The 13,185-nt window shown below is 41.5% G+C and overlaps 1 long non-coding RNA gene across 5 annotated transcripts in view; it reads left to right on the forward strand.

Moving 5' to 3' along the window:
• The window catches only part of LOC105473565 (uncharacterized), a 316,160-nt gene that overhangs the window by 288,468 nt on the left and 14,507 nt on the right, over positions 1-13,185 (forward strand). For all 5 annotated transcript variants that reach the window (XR_011615375.1, XR_011615374.1, XR_011615372.1 and 2 more), the window contains one exon: positions 8,523-9,053. This is a non-coding gene — a long non-coding RNA (uncharacterized lncRNA). The remainder of the gene's footprint in view (positions 1-8,522; positions 9,054-13,185) is intronic.

Here is a 13,185-nt window from a genome sequence, read left to right on the forward strand (position 1 = left end):
GAGTGCAGTGGCACAATCTTGGCTCATTGCAACCTCCGACTCCCTGGTTCAAGAGATTCTCCTGCCTCAGCCTCCCAAGTGACTGGGACTACAGGCACGCGCCACCACACCCAGCTAATGTTTGTATTTTTAGTAGAGACGGGGTTTCACCACGTTGGCCAGGATGGTCTCAATCTCCTGACCTCGTGATCCACCTGCCTCAGCCTCTCAAAGTATTGGGATTACAGGCGTGAGCCACCGCATTCGGCCTAGGTTTTATTTTCTCTGTCACCGTAGCTTTCTACATCGGAGTGAGTTTTGTTTTCCCTTGACACTGATTCTGGTTAGTCGGTAGCCACTAACATTGTATGTGTCAGGGAAAAAGGATTTCATCCATTGTGGTTCTGCCCTTTCTCTCATTGAATCACAGTTCTCTGACTGAGTCTTTTTCCAGAACCTTTGTGGAGTCCCTCTTCCACATTCTGACCACAACTCCAACCATGTGGATGGAAGTGAGTATTTCTACCACCTTCTCCCCCACTGACTCATTCCCATGGCTTCATAACCCTTGGGGCATGCTGATGCTCAATTCTGCCTTCCTCTTAATCATAGTTTCTTCAATGACTAGCCAGTGATAGCTGTAGGGTCTTCAGGCTTTAGCTAACATGTTAACAGGATTCTAGTGGTGATCTCACTCCAACATGAGATTTTTCATCTGATATCCATTAATATGGGAAGCATTGCACACTTGGAATGAAAAAGAAAAAACGTTGTTAGGCTGTCGTATAGGTTTAATCTGAAAGCATAGTTGAAAGCATCTTAACTCAGACTAGAAAGTGGTCACTCAGATTGCCACCCCTTGAAAAGGGATAACTCATTTCCCTTTTCCCAGACAGAATACTTGAAATCAGGCTAGAATCGTAGAGTCTTTAAATTACCTTGTGATCACTTGTTTGATACATAAGACAGAGTCATTTCTCCAGGGGACTGTAAAACCTGTTTTACAAATACTGTTTGAAACAAGCGGGTCATCCGTGGGGTTGGAAATCTTTTTACCATGGGCAGATTCTTATAGGTGTAATAATTATAATGTAATTTACTCTGTGTTTTGTTGCTGTAGCATGTTTACTGCCTAGTTTGGCAAAAGCTGGAGGAGGCAACAGGATTGAGCGAAGGTTGGGGAAAACTAGGTATATTTGTAGATAAGGGTGGTTATCACGCATGCTCAAGAAAGACAGAGACTACCATTCAATCCAGCAATCCCACTACTGGGTATCTACCCAAAGGAAAAGAATTCATTATATGAAAAAGACACTTATACACACATGTTTATAGCAGCACAATACACAATTGCAAAAATATGAAACCGGCCTAAATGCCTATCTACCAATGAGTGGATAAAGAAAGTGTGGTATATATACACCACGGAATACGACTCGGTCATAACGAGGAATGAAATTATGACATTTACAGCAATCTGAATGGAGTTAGAGACCATTATTCTAAGTGAAGTAACTCAGGAATGGAAAACCAACTATTGTACGTTCTCACTTATAAGTGGGAGCTAAGCTATGATGATGCAAAGGGATAAGTAATGTAATGGACTTTGGGGATTCAGGGAAGGGTGGGAGGGAGATGAGGGAAAAAAGACTACACACTGGGTACAGCGTACACCGCCTGGGTGATGGGTGTATCACAATCTCAGAAATCACCACTAAAGAACTTATCCATGTAACCAAAAAAACCTGGTTCCCAAAAGCTATTGAAATAAATAATACAAAAAAGAGGCCGGGCATGGTGGCTCATGCCTGTAATCCCAGCACTTTGGGAGGCTGAGGCAGGTGGATCACCTAAAGTCAGGAGTTCAAGACCAGCCTGACCAACATGGTGAAACTCCATCTCTACTAAAAATATAAAATTAGCTAGGCATGATGGGGAATGCCTGTAATCCCAGCTACTTGGGAGGATGAGGCAGGAGAATCACTTGAACCTGGGAGGCGGAGGTTGCAGTGAGCCGGGATTGTGCCATTGCACTCCAGCCAGGGCAACAAGAGTGACACTCCATCCAAAAAAAAAAAAAAAAAAAGAAGAAAGAAAGAAATAATAATAAAAAACAATTTCTGCTCTCAAAAAAAGAAAGAGAAAAAGGGAGAGAGGTCATTATAAGATAGCAAATAAAAGTAGAAAAGCATTAGGGATAGGGATTTTGAAAACATGGGAAAACTCTGATTCTAACTTTTAAGGATAAAGATTAATGAAAACAGACACGGTTGTATGTTTTTGTTTTGGCTACTATTTGATGCTGGTTGGATGTCCCACCATAGTCTCGTGTTGAATTGTAATCCCCAATGTTGAATGTAAGGCCTGGTGGGAGGTGTTTGGGCCATGGGGACAGATCCCTCGTGGCTTGGTGCTGTTCTTATGACAGTGAGTGAGTTATCTCGAGATCTGTTTGTTTAAATGTGTGACACCTCCACTCCCTCGTACTTGTTCCTGCTTTCACCACATGACATGTCTGCTCCTGCTTCACCTTTTGCCATGAGTGAAAGCTCCCTGAGGCCCCCTTCCCCACCCCACACCCCCAGAAGCCAGGCAGATGCTGGCGCCATGCTTGTACAGCCTGCAGAATTGTGAGCCAATTAAACATCTTTTCTTTATAAATTACTCAGCTTCAGGCATTTCCTTATAGCAATGCTAGAAAGGCTGAATGCACTATTGCTGCATAACAAACTACCCACCACTTAGTGACATAAAACAACTGTTAGGCTGTGCTCACAAATTCTCTGACCCAGCCCCAGCAGGAATGGCTTGTCTTTGTTCTAAGGTATCTGGGACCAGCTGGGAAGACTCAATAGCTGGGGGCTGGAGTTACCTGGAGCTGTCTTCACTAAACGTGCACGGCAGTCGATGTTGGCTATCAACTAGGACCTCAGCTGGGCCTACCTCAATTGGAATTCCTGCGCAGGTATTCTACACACAGCCCGACCTCCCTCACAATATAGAAGTCTCAGGGTAGTATAAGACTTCTTATATGGGATCAGTTTCAAGTATGAATGTTCTAGTGAACAAAGAGCAGTTGCATTGATTTTTATGATATGGCTTTGGAAGACGGAACAAAACTTCTGTTATATTTTTGTAGTCAAAGCTGTCACAGGCCTGTGACATGTGACACATGATTCAAGAGGATGGGACACTGACCCTAATTCTTAATGGGAATCGTGTGAAAAAATTTGTAGGATATTTTGTTTTGTATTGTTTTGCTTTAGGGACAGGGTCTTGCTCTGTTGCCCAGGCTGGAGCAGAGTGGCATGATCAGGACTCACTGCAGCCTGGAACTTCTGGGTTCAAGCAATCCTTGCACCTCAGCCTCCCAAGTAGCTGGAATTACAGACACACACCACCACACCCAGCTTGGAACATATTTTAAAACCAACACAGTTTTGTAATTCACCTGATCTACCCTACTCTAAGCTCTTAAAGGATTCATCCACGGATCTTACTATCTATTTTTGCTTCACAACTGAGTGAATCTCAATATATCATAATAAGTAGATGTTGAGTAAAATAAATGAGTGAGTTCACATAAGATGATCATAATCTTTTTAGATAAAATAATGCAAAATGTTTGGAGAAATTGAATTATTTAGATGGCAAAGTGTATAGAAAAGTGTAATATGTTCAACACAAAGTGTATAGAAAAATGTAATGTGTTCAACAAGAAAGGAATAAAAGTTCCGAAGGGACAGTATAAAACATATTTGGGTTTTCCCCTTGAGACTGTGAACCCCATGAAGGTTGATGTGGAATCTGTTACTCATCTCTATCTAAAACTTGCATCAGGCTTGTCATGTAGGAAATATTGAGTAAATACTTTTGAATTGGTGGAGAAAAATTAGCCTTAAGTCTGAGTTTACACCTAAACCTTTATGAACTCAGGAACAGGGGTGAAGACATAACTAGAGGTGATAAAAACAGACAAGAGAGAGCTTGATGTGTCTATGAGAGGACATGATAGCTGCCTGTGGATACTGAAAAAACTTCTAAGCAGCATAGGGTAAAGACCTCAGATGCTCAAGTGGGAGAACTGGCACCAAGGGTGAGGTGGGTTTGAGATTCACTTTGGAAAAAGCTATTCAACCACAGAATGAACTGTAAACTCTCCCACACTAAGTTTGGTAGAAAATACTTGAGCTGTATCAGGTTCAAAAGGTTTATAAGGTAGAAAACATGGGGTTCAATCTTAACTGAGGCAGACCCCTAAAAGGAACGTAATTCAATGTTTGAAGCAATCTAGAAACCTTATAAATTTTGGCACAACTTAATAGGAAATGTATGGACCCAAACCATGAAAAATAAAACCCCATAGGAAATGCGTTAATAAAAAACACTCTTTATTTTGTGTATTCCAGTGGGTGGTTTCTTGCAAAACTTTTAAGAGTTTAGGGCCAGGTTAGAAAAGCATGAGTAGGCAGTTTTGGAATGTTTACAGTCTCTATGTGAGGTTCATGAGCACGAGAAGGAGAAGGAGAAGGAGAAGCTTCTAAGACTAGTGGTTCTCACAGTATGACCTCCAGAGGACCAGCACTATCAACATTACATGATAATTTGTTAGAAATTAAAAATTTTGAGCTCCTCCCAGACCTACTGAATCAGAAACTCAGGAGTAGGGCTCAGAAATCTGTGTTTTAGCAAGATGTCTAGGTGATTCCAACACGAGTAAAAGTTTGAGAACAACTGAATTAGACCACTTTTAGGGACCCTTCTAACTCTTAAGATCTTATTTCATTAATACATATTCCACATGACCATACACTCCTCAAAGGTAGAAATCACACCTTGTATTTCTCATGGTTTCTCACAGAGACTCACAGTTCTGGCGTCTGTCAGATTCGTAAGAAGAAATCATTAGTAAAATTTCGGAAGTCGGACCACCTCAAAAGACTTAAAATTCCATCTTCAAATTACAGATTGACATCTCTTTTATTTCCTGCCCTTCCTGAGCCTTCCTTGAAGTTCAGTGTTCAAATAGGGGCTGGGCACTGTGGCACGTGCAGATACTCACGAGGCTGAGGTGGGAAGATTACTTGAACCCAAGAATTCAAGACCAGCCTGGACGACCTAGTAAGACCCCATCTCAAATTTTAAAAAAATTACAATTTAAAATAAAAGAAACTGAGAGGATCTTATTCAGTTTTCCAGAAAAAGATCCTGTAAAGTTGGTAGAGGAGCAATTTTTGGATATTCAGACTCAACTGAAGAGTCAGTATTCTTATTACTTTGGGATTGGATTTATGTATGATGAAATTGTTTTTATTTGATTCTTACATACTTCCTGCAAGGAACACATGTTATGAAACTTTAAGTTAATGTTTGATTGTTCTATGCCTAAATGGCAAATGCTAATAACAGTCAAACTGAAAGATGTTGCAAAGAGTCAGAAAGCCTGTGAAGGTAGTTGAAAGCCTTCTTTTACAGATATGCCAACTAAGGCCCAGAGAAAGGAAGTGCTTTGCCCAGGGTTACAAAGCTCTTTATTAATGGTACATCCAGGATTAGACCCCAGATTTTCTGACTTCTGGATCAAAACATTTACCATGACATTAGAAATTCCCAAAGCAGGATGACTGAGGTATATCTCTATTTTAAAATCCTACGTAAAAGTAAATGTCATGATGTTTTTTAGAGTTTAGAAACATTGGTGTATGCAAATTGCATGCCTCTATTCAGAAGATATGGCATGTCTGGATTAATCTTCTCTATTGTTACTTTAAGTAGAAATGACTCATCATGTATTTCACTAACTGAAACACATTGAATAGAAAATAAAATCACTGCCCTAGAGCCCTGTCTGACACTAATGTATGCATGTTTATCTTTGCCTTCATATTCCACTAGACAGTTGTGTCTGTGAAGAAGCTTTTAAAAGTGTTTTCAATGGAGAAAGCTGTGCTTGTAGCTCTAGCTAGATTTGACTGGTGGCTGTTGAGTCATAGATGGGATTGAAAGAGCCCATGGTGATAGTTCATTAAGTGGATTCTAGAGCTGCTGGTTTGCCCAATGCCAGGACTTGTCTCTGGGCACCAAGTAGGCACTCAAGAAATTAAAATGATCTCCTGACTTTGAAGCTCCACTTCAGGTATTATATTTATTTGAATTCATTTATTGAACAAATTTATATTGGAGAGGCCATAAAGCCTAATAACTAAGAACACAAGTGTTAGAGTCAGATTGAGTTCGAAGGCCAGCTCTACCCCTTCCCTTGCTTTTAGGCTTTAGACAAGTTACTTACTCTCTCTGAGTCTTACTTTCCTAACCTATAAAAAGGGGTTCATCAGTTAGGATTCAATCAGAGAAGCAGATCTAGGAGATTTGGCCTTATGCAATTATGGGTGCTTGTTAAACACTGTCTGCAAAGCTCCTGTCTTTGTGACTGATGCTGGTTCCTGAAGCGTTCAGGGCAGGCAGTTGGGAAGCAAAAGTGGATATAAGGTGGAGAAGAGGAAGGGCAAGTTGGGATGCATGGGCATGAATGAGAGCCTTCAAGGACCAATCGGAACCTGTGTCAATTCTCATTGCTTCCAACTTCGATGAAGTGGGTGTCCTGTAAGAGAAGCTGACATTCTTCATCAAAGAACTAAACATACACCTAGCTGAGGAGACAGCGAAATTAAAGTTGTATCCAGGGGAAGGTGGAGCAGCTGTGGGCTTGACTGTTACCCCAGGTCAACCAGGTTAGCCAGCAGATCAGCAAGAACTGCCTAAGCACAAAAACAAAATGGCCCCACTTCACTTTTGTGTTCCAAATCTGGCGTGAAAGTCAACCCAACTCCGAAACACCACGAAGGGGATTCTGGGAAACGTAGTTCAGTCTAGCAAGGTGGACAGGTCGCACAGATACCACATAGGGTGAACCAGCCCACTCTGTAGACTTACTATGAGTGTGAAGCCTGAGAAAATACACAGTGATTATGATGATGATGTCACGTGGTTTCCACTGTGAACAATAGTCTATTTCAGATATGGTAGAGGCCAGAAACATGTCTTGAGCCCCTGTTCTCAAGTTCTTTACATTCTAACATAAGAAAGAACACGTGAGGATGAGACATTATAATTTTAACAGTTCCCCATAATTACAATGTTGCAAGAATTGGTCTGTTTTGAATGGACCAGTTTGGGGGGCTTACCCTTTAAAACATTAAAATTATTTCTTATTTTAATCATTTTTAATGAATATCTTTCACACATGCATTTTACATTTTGTGACATCTTACATAGTATGAAGGAAACCATTTAAGCTTTCCTGTATGACTCAGTCATCACTGGGAGTGTCAGTTAATCGCATTGTTCTATAATGGGACCAGTTGTATTTGAAGCAATTTGGGCTGACGCTAAATGATTCTATTGATTGACATTGTTCTCTCTTGTTCTCTGCTGGCATTTGCCGTGGTTTTTAATCTTCATGCCTATGGTGATATCTCTCCCTTCTTCTAATCTGCTGCTTCCAATCTGCTATCAACTGAGAAACCAGATAACAAAGCTTGTAAAAACTGTGCACAACATGCAATAACATAAGCCTGATGAGAACTTGAGCAAAACCCATTTTACTGCATTTTTTCCCTTTCTCAGAGCAATGCAATTTCAATGCCCCCATAAGTAGTGTTTCTTTCATTTTGTAGATTACTAGGTAAAGAAGGACAGTACACTTTTATACAGAACGGAGGCACTTCCAGCAAGTGAGGCCAAGTGGTGCCTTGGCTCTCTATGTGAACAAAGGTTTCCTGATACTCAGTCAAGAAGGCCAGTGGGAAGATGGAGTTATCATACAGCACAAGGCAATCTAGATGTGTGGGCTCAAAAGGACCTTCCTGTGGCAATTGGGACCATTGTCACACTGGATATGGCAGTTTAGTTTCAGCAAGATGTCCCTAGCCAATGAAGTTTATGCTAGTAATTGTCGTTTTTAAATTTTATATTCTTTGCTATTTGATTTCTAAATTTTATAGTTTAAAAATACCTATAACATGGGATGTTTATACATAGGTTCTTATGGTGTGTATAATTGCAGTAAGCGTGCTTGTGCATGGGGAAGCATTTTCTTTTGACGAGTAAGAATAACTTTCGAGTAAGCTTCAGCCCTATCTCAAATTATGCTCATTTCAGTTTTCTGCTCACGTTAAGGAGAAATCTTTCAATTCTGCCTGTCTGGGGGCTTCTATTTCCTTCAGCCTTTGCATTGGCAGTGTTCAGTTTTGCTTTGTGATGCATTGTAGCATAACAGCCAAGAAATGGGCTCTGGGGTCAGGCAATGTAGGTTTGAATCTCACTTCTAACAAATCACTGGTTACGTGGCCTTGAGCAAGTTAAACTCTCTGTGTCTCAGTTTCCTCCTCCATTCAGCAGAGATAACACATTATATACCTGCTAGGGTCCTTGTGAGGATTAGATGATGCAGTTCGTACAAAGTGTTAAGAACAGTGCCTGGCAAAAAAATGAGTACTTCTTAAATGTTGGCTATTGATATTCTGGCTTTTCTGTCATTCCAGAGTCTCCAAGCATAAAATGATGCTGAAAAGAAATGAAATGAAAGGAAGACGAGCCAAACCATGAAAGTTAATACTGGCATTATGAAAAGTATTGCTATGAATCCAATTTATTTAATTATAAGTGTTTTTAATTAATTTCAAAAGAAGATGGCCATCCCCATCAGTGTTTGGCAGAATGCCTGCGTTTGAGGATGAAGAAAATATTGTGTGTGTGCACATGCGCATGTAATGCTGTCACGATGAAAAACGACTTCAATCATCAATTCGAAATCCTGTTCAAAGTGAAATCACATTTGCCTGACAAACAACACAGCATCTACCAATTAGAATCATGTTTACTTGGCAGAAAGAGCATTCGTGAAACCAAACACCAGTGTCACAGCCACAGAGGAGAATTGCATTTTATTCGCCTTTTGGTTCTAGCATAAAACATAAAAGGTACTCAACTGGTGTCTAAAGAATGAACGAATGTATCATTTAATAAATGACGAACACACAGAGGAAAGAACACGTAGGAGCTGTCTGCAGAAGGTGAGAACAAGTGTCAAAAAGGAATAAACAAAATAACAAAAAGAGTAGATTAGTGGAAATCCATATTGTTCTCAAGCTGCAAACTGATCCAACGATGTAGGTCTCACCTCAGTTGGTCCTCAGTGGTAACTGCAAGATTTGGGGTGGAAAGAATGGTGGTGCAAATGCGTGTAAATAAAGTGTGTGTGTATTTGAATGTGTGCACTTTTTAATTAATTTAATCTGGCTCACCCAACCTCTTCTACTTTAGTCCAAAATCACAAAAGAGAAGTTAACGGCCCTTCATTATCAGTCATATGAGACAGACTATGCAATAGCTTTCTTGAAACTCAGTGCACTCTTTCCCTAACTAGTGCTATTATCTTGTCCCTTAATCTATAACTATGAAGGGGGAGAAAGTATGATTTTCTGATTTTCGTCTTCTGTTTGGCTGCTCACTTCTTATTCTCACCGGAATCAGAACATAAAAGAAGAAGATCCTAGGAACCTTAACCCTGAGGGTCTTCATAAGATGGCTTAATTTATTATCCTCCTGTTCCCCTTATGCAGAATGTCAGGTTTGCTAACCAGAAACTGCTGCAAATTTTTTGCAAGAACCACTATTACCTGGTCCTGCAAGTCCTACAAGAAAGTCCTCTTGGGGACTCTCACCCCCTCTTCTCAACCTGGTTTCTATCCCATGTAAACCACAGAAAATCTCAGGCACAAGACAAAGGGGATTCCCAATGGGTATGAGCTTTGTACATTTCTTAACTTCAAGTTCTTTCACTTATGCTTCACCAGCCTCTTTAGATATTTGCTTGGAATTACAAGTATTAATGTCAGTTCTTGCTGTAGTTGTTGTTGATGTGCCCACGGTGGTGCTGATTGCAGGCTGACTCTGACCTCTGTTCTTCAGATCTATCTGAGCTATTGTTCAACCTCAGCAGGAGGCAACCCCAGGGGCCTGGCTGTGAGCCTCCAGCTGATGCTGTTGTGGGCAATCTCATGGCATTAATAATATTGAGTGAGAAGACCTGGGATTGAATCTCAGCTCCAGCTCTCTCCAGCTTCATGACCATGGGCATGTTACTTCACTTCTCTGAGCCTAACATCCTTATTGCAAGGAGGACTAGTCTCTCCCTCCCAGGATTATTAGGAAAAATCAAAAGAGATAACTCATGTGACTGGAATATGGAAAACCTGCTCTGGAGCAGAGGCTTAAATAATTATTATTCCTGCTTTACCCCTGTTGCAATGCTTGTTATATTTCCTTCACACTATAGATCTTAGAGAAAAAAGGTTGCAACCCATTGGGATAAAGAGATGAGGCTCTTCAAGCCAGAGGTTTCAGCTGACCCAGACTTCAGCTTATGCGGTATGCCTGCAACCATCCGAGGTTCTCTGCATGCCACGGCATACCTGGTGGGAAGCTTTGGGATGGCAAGTGTGAATCTTGACCCTTATGAAGGTGTGGCCTCTGAGGCAGAGCTGTTCGTATTTGATCATTGAGTCACAGCAGCATGACAGTGGCAACTCACATAATGGTCTCTCTGCAGTGTTCTCACCACGGCGTCCCTGGAAAGTGAGGTGACAGTTTTAGGGCTTCGTCCAGCCCCAGATACGTAGTTAGCTCCCCATAAATATTAACTGTCATTGGCTTTGTAATTACTCTAATTTGAATCAAATTGGGCCTAGAATAACCACAAATTTGTTTTTCTGTCCAATCACTTTATTCAAAATGCTCCACCCCGTTTCTCCTTTCTCTCCCTTGTGGATATCTCTGTCAGACCCCTCAGTCTTCTCATCGTTTTCTGATGTTAAAGAATACAGTAGGAGCTTCGATCTCATTTTAATTTGTTTCCAACTTCTCCACCGACCTTGGCTGGAAGCCTCAGAACGGGACCTTTGAGTAGACGTCTCTTTCCATTCCTTCTTGCTTTCACCTCTGGTATGTTGGGATTTGCATATGGGGGTTGGAGGAAGGGGAAGCACCGTTTTTTGTGGGCACTTCTGGTGGTTTGCAGGTTTCCTGCGTGAGGGAAGAAAGAGTACAGAGGTGCATGCACAGGTGACCCTTGTCACTTCCACTTGCAGTTATTGGCCAAAACTGGCCACTGGCCCTTTCCAACTGGCCACGGAGCTAAGAAGTGTGTTGTGCTGGTTGCCCAGGGAGGAGTGGAGAGCTGGGACCACTGGGGAACACTACAAATCTCCATCACAGGCCATTTGTGTGGTAAGCTCGTTTTAGGAAAGAGTGTTGAATGTCTACAGGAGCAGATGGTGAGGAGAGGGAGTAATGGAGCTGAAAGACCAGTGACTTTGCTATTAGATGATCCTGCTTAAAAACACAACCGCCTAAGTTGGAACCTTTGCACTGTTGGTGGAAACGCAGAACAGCCCAGCTTCTGTGGAAAACAATATGGAGGTTCCTCAGAAAATTAAAAATAGAACTACCATGTAATCCAGCAATCCTGCTTCTGACTTTCCTGTCCCATGTAACGCAGTTTCATTTGCTTACATACAAAGGAAATCTAATCGATATCTCGAAGAAATAACTGCACTCCCACAAACAAACTTACAAACAAACTTAAACAAACAAAGAAACAAAACCCCCCAAAACCCATGTTCTTTGCAGCATTATTGACAATAACCAAGGTATGGAAATAACCAAGTGTCTCCCATAGATGAATAGATAAGAAAATGTGACATATACATATTATGGAACACTACTCAGCCTTAAACAAAAATATCTTATCACTTACAGCAACATGGATGAGCCATACAGACATCATGTTAAGTGAAAAAAGCCAGTCACAGAAGGACAAATACCACATGAGATTCCACTTATACGAGGCATCTATAATAGACTCAGAACAGAGAATACAATAGTTGTTGCCAGGGACTGCTGGGAGGGAGAAATTGTAATTTGCTGTTCAATGGGTATAAAGTTTTAGTTATGCTAGATGAGTAAGTTATAGAGATCAGCTGTATAATATAGTGTCTACATTACACTGTACTATAGTGCACTATAGTAAACAATACAGTGCCATGAAATTCAAAATTTGTTAAGAGGGAAGATGTCATGTTCAGTGTGTTTCTTACCACAAACAAACAACCCCCCCCCCCACCAAAACTCAAAGAGACACAAGGATACTTTGAAAAGTGTTGGATATATCTGTTACCTTAATTGTGGTGATGGTACCACAGGTGTTTGCATATATCCAAATTCCAAATTGTACACATTAACTATGTGCACGGATCTTTGTACGCCAATGATAGTTCAATCAAGGTGTGAAAAAGTCTGTGTTGGCCAGGCACAGTGGCTCATACCTGTAATCCCAGCACTTTGGGAGGCCGAGACAGGCGGATCACTTGAGGTCAGGAGTTTGAGACCAGCCTGGCCCACATGGTGAAACCCCATGTATACAGAAGATACAAAATCAGCCGGGCGTGGTAGTGCATGCCTATGGTCCCAGCTACTCAGGAGGCTGAGGCAGGAGAAACGCTTGAAACTGGGAATCAAGGTTTCAGTGAGCTGAGATCGTGCCACTGCACTCCAGCCTGGGCAACAGGAGCCAAACTCCATCTAAAAAAAGAAAGGCCCAGCACGGTAGCTTACACTTGTAATCTGCTGCTGTTCCTACTATAGGCCTCTCAGCAATATCTGGGTATTTATGGGCCCTGGATATAATGATGTGATAACATTACAATGAATCACTAATGTATTAGTGCCTCATCTAGAGCCAAGTGGGCAAATGCACAGAGACGAGGATTTAGGGACAAAACACCACTTGGAGATATCGAAGCTCTGGAACCATTTCTAGAGTTCAGCTCTGCCCAGCCTTGACAGCTAACCTGATAAACAGACTTACCAAGAGAGAGGAGTAATTGGGGCCAGGTAAAGCATGTCCTGGATCTCACCCTGAAATAGCAGGCCTCTGATTACGGCCCAGAATAGAGAGATTCTTTTATGAAGTGAAAAGAGATGGGCTGGGAACAGTGGCTCATGCCTATAATCCTTGAACTTTGGGAGGCTGAGGCAGGTGGATCGCTTGAGCTCAGGAGTTTTAGACCAGCCTGGGCAACACAGTGAAACTCCTGTCTCTACTAAAAATACAAAAATTGACCAGGTGTGGTGCATGCTGGTAGT

The sequence above is a fragment of the Macaca nemestrina genome, chromosome 17 (genome assembly GCF_043159975.1).
Source record: "Macaca nemestrina isolate mMacNem1 chromosome 17, mMacNem.hap1, whole genome shotgun sequence".
In the NCBI taxonomy this organism is placed as follows: Eukaryota; Metazoa; Chordata; class Mammalia; order Primates; family Cercopithecidae; genus Macaca; species Macaca nemestrina.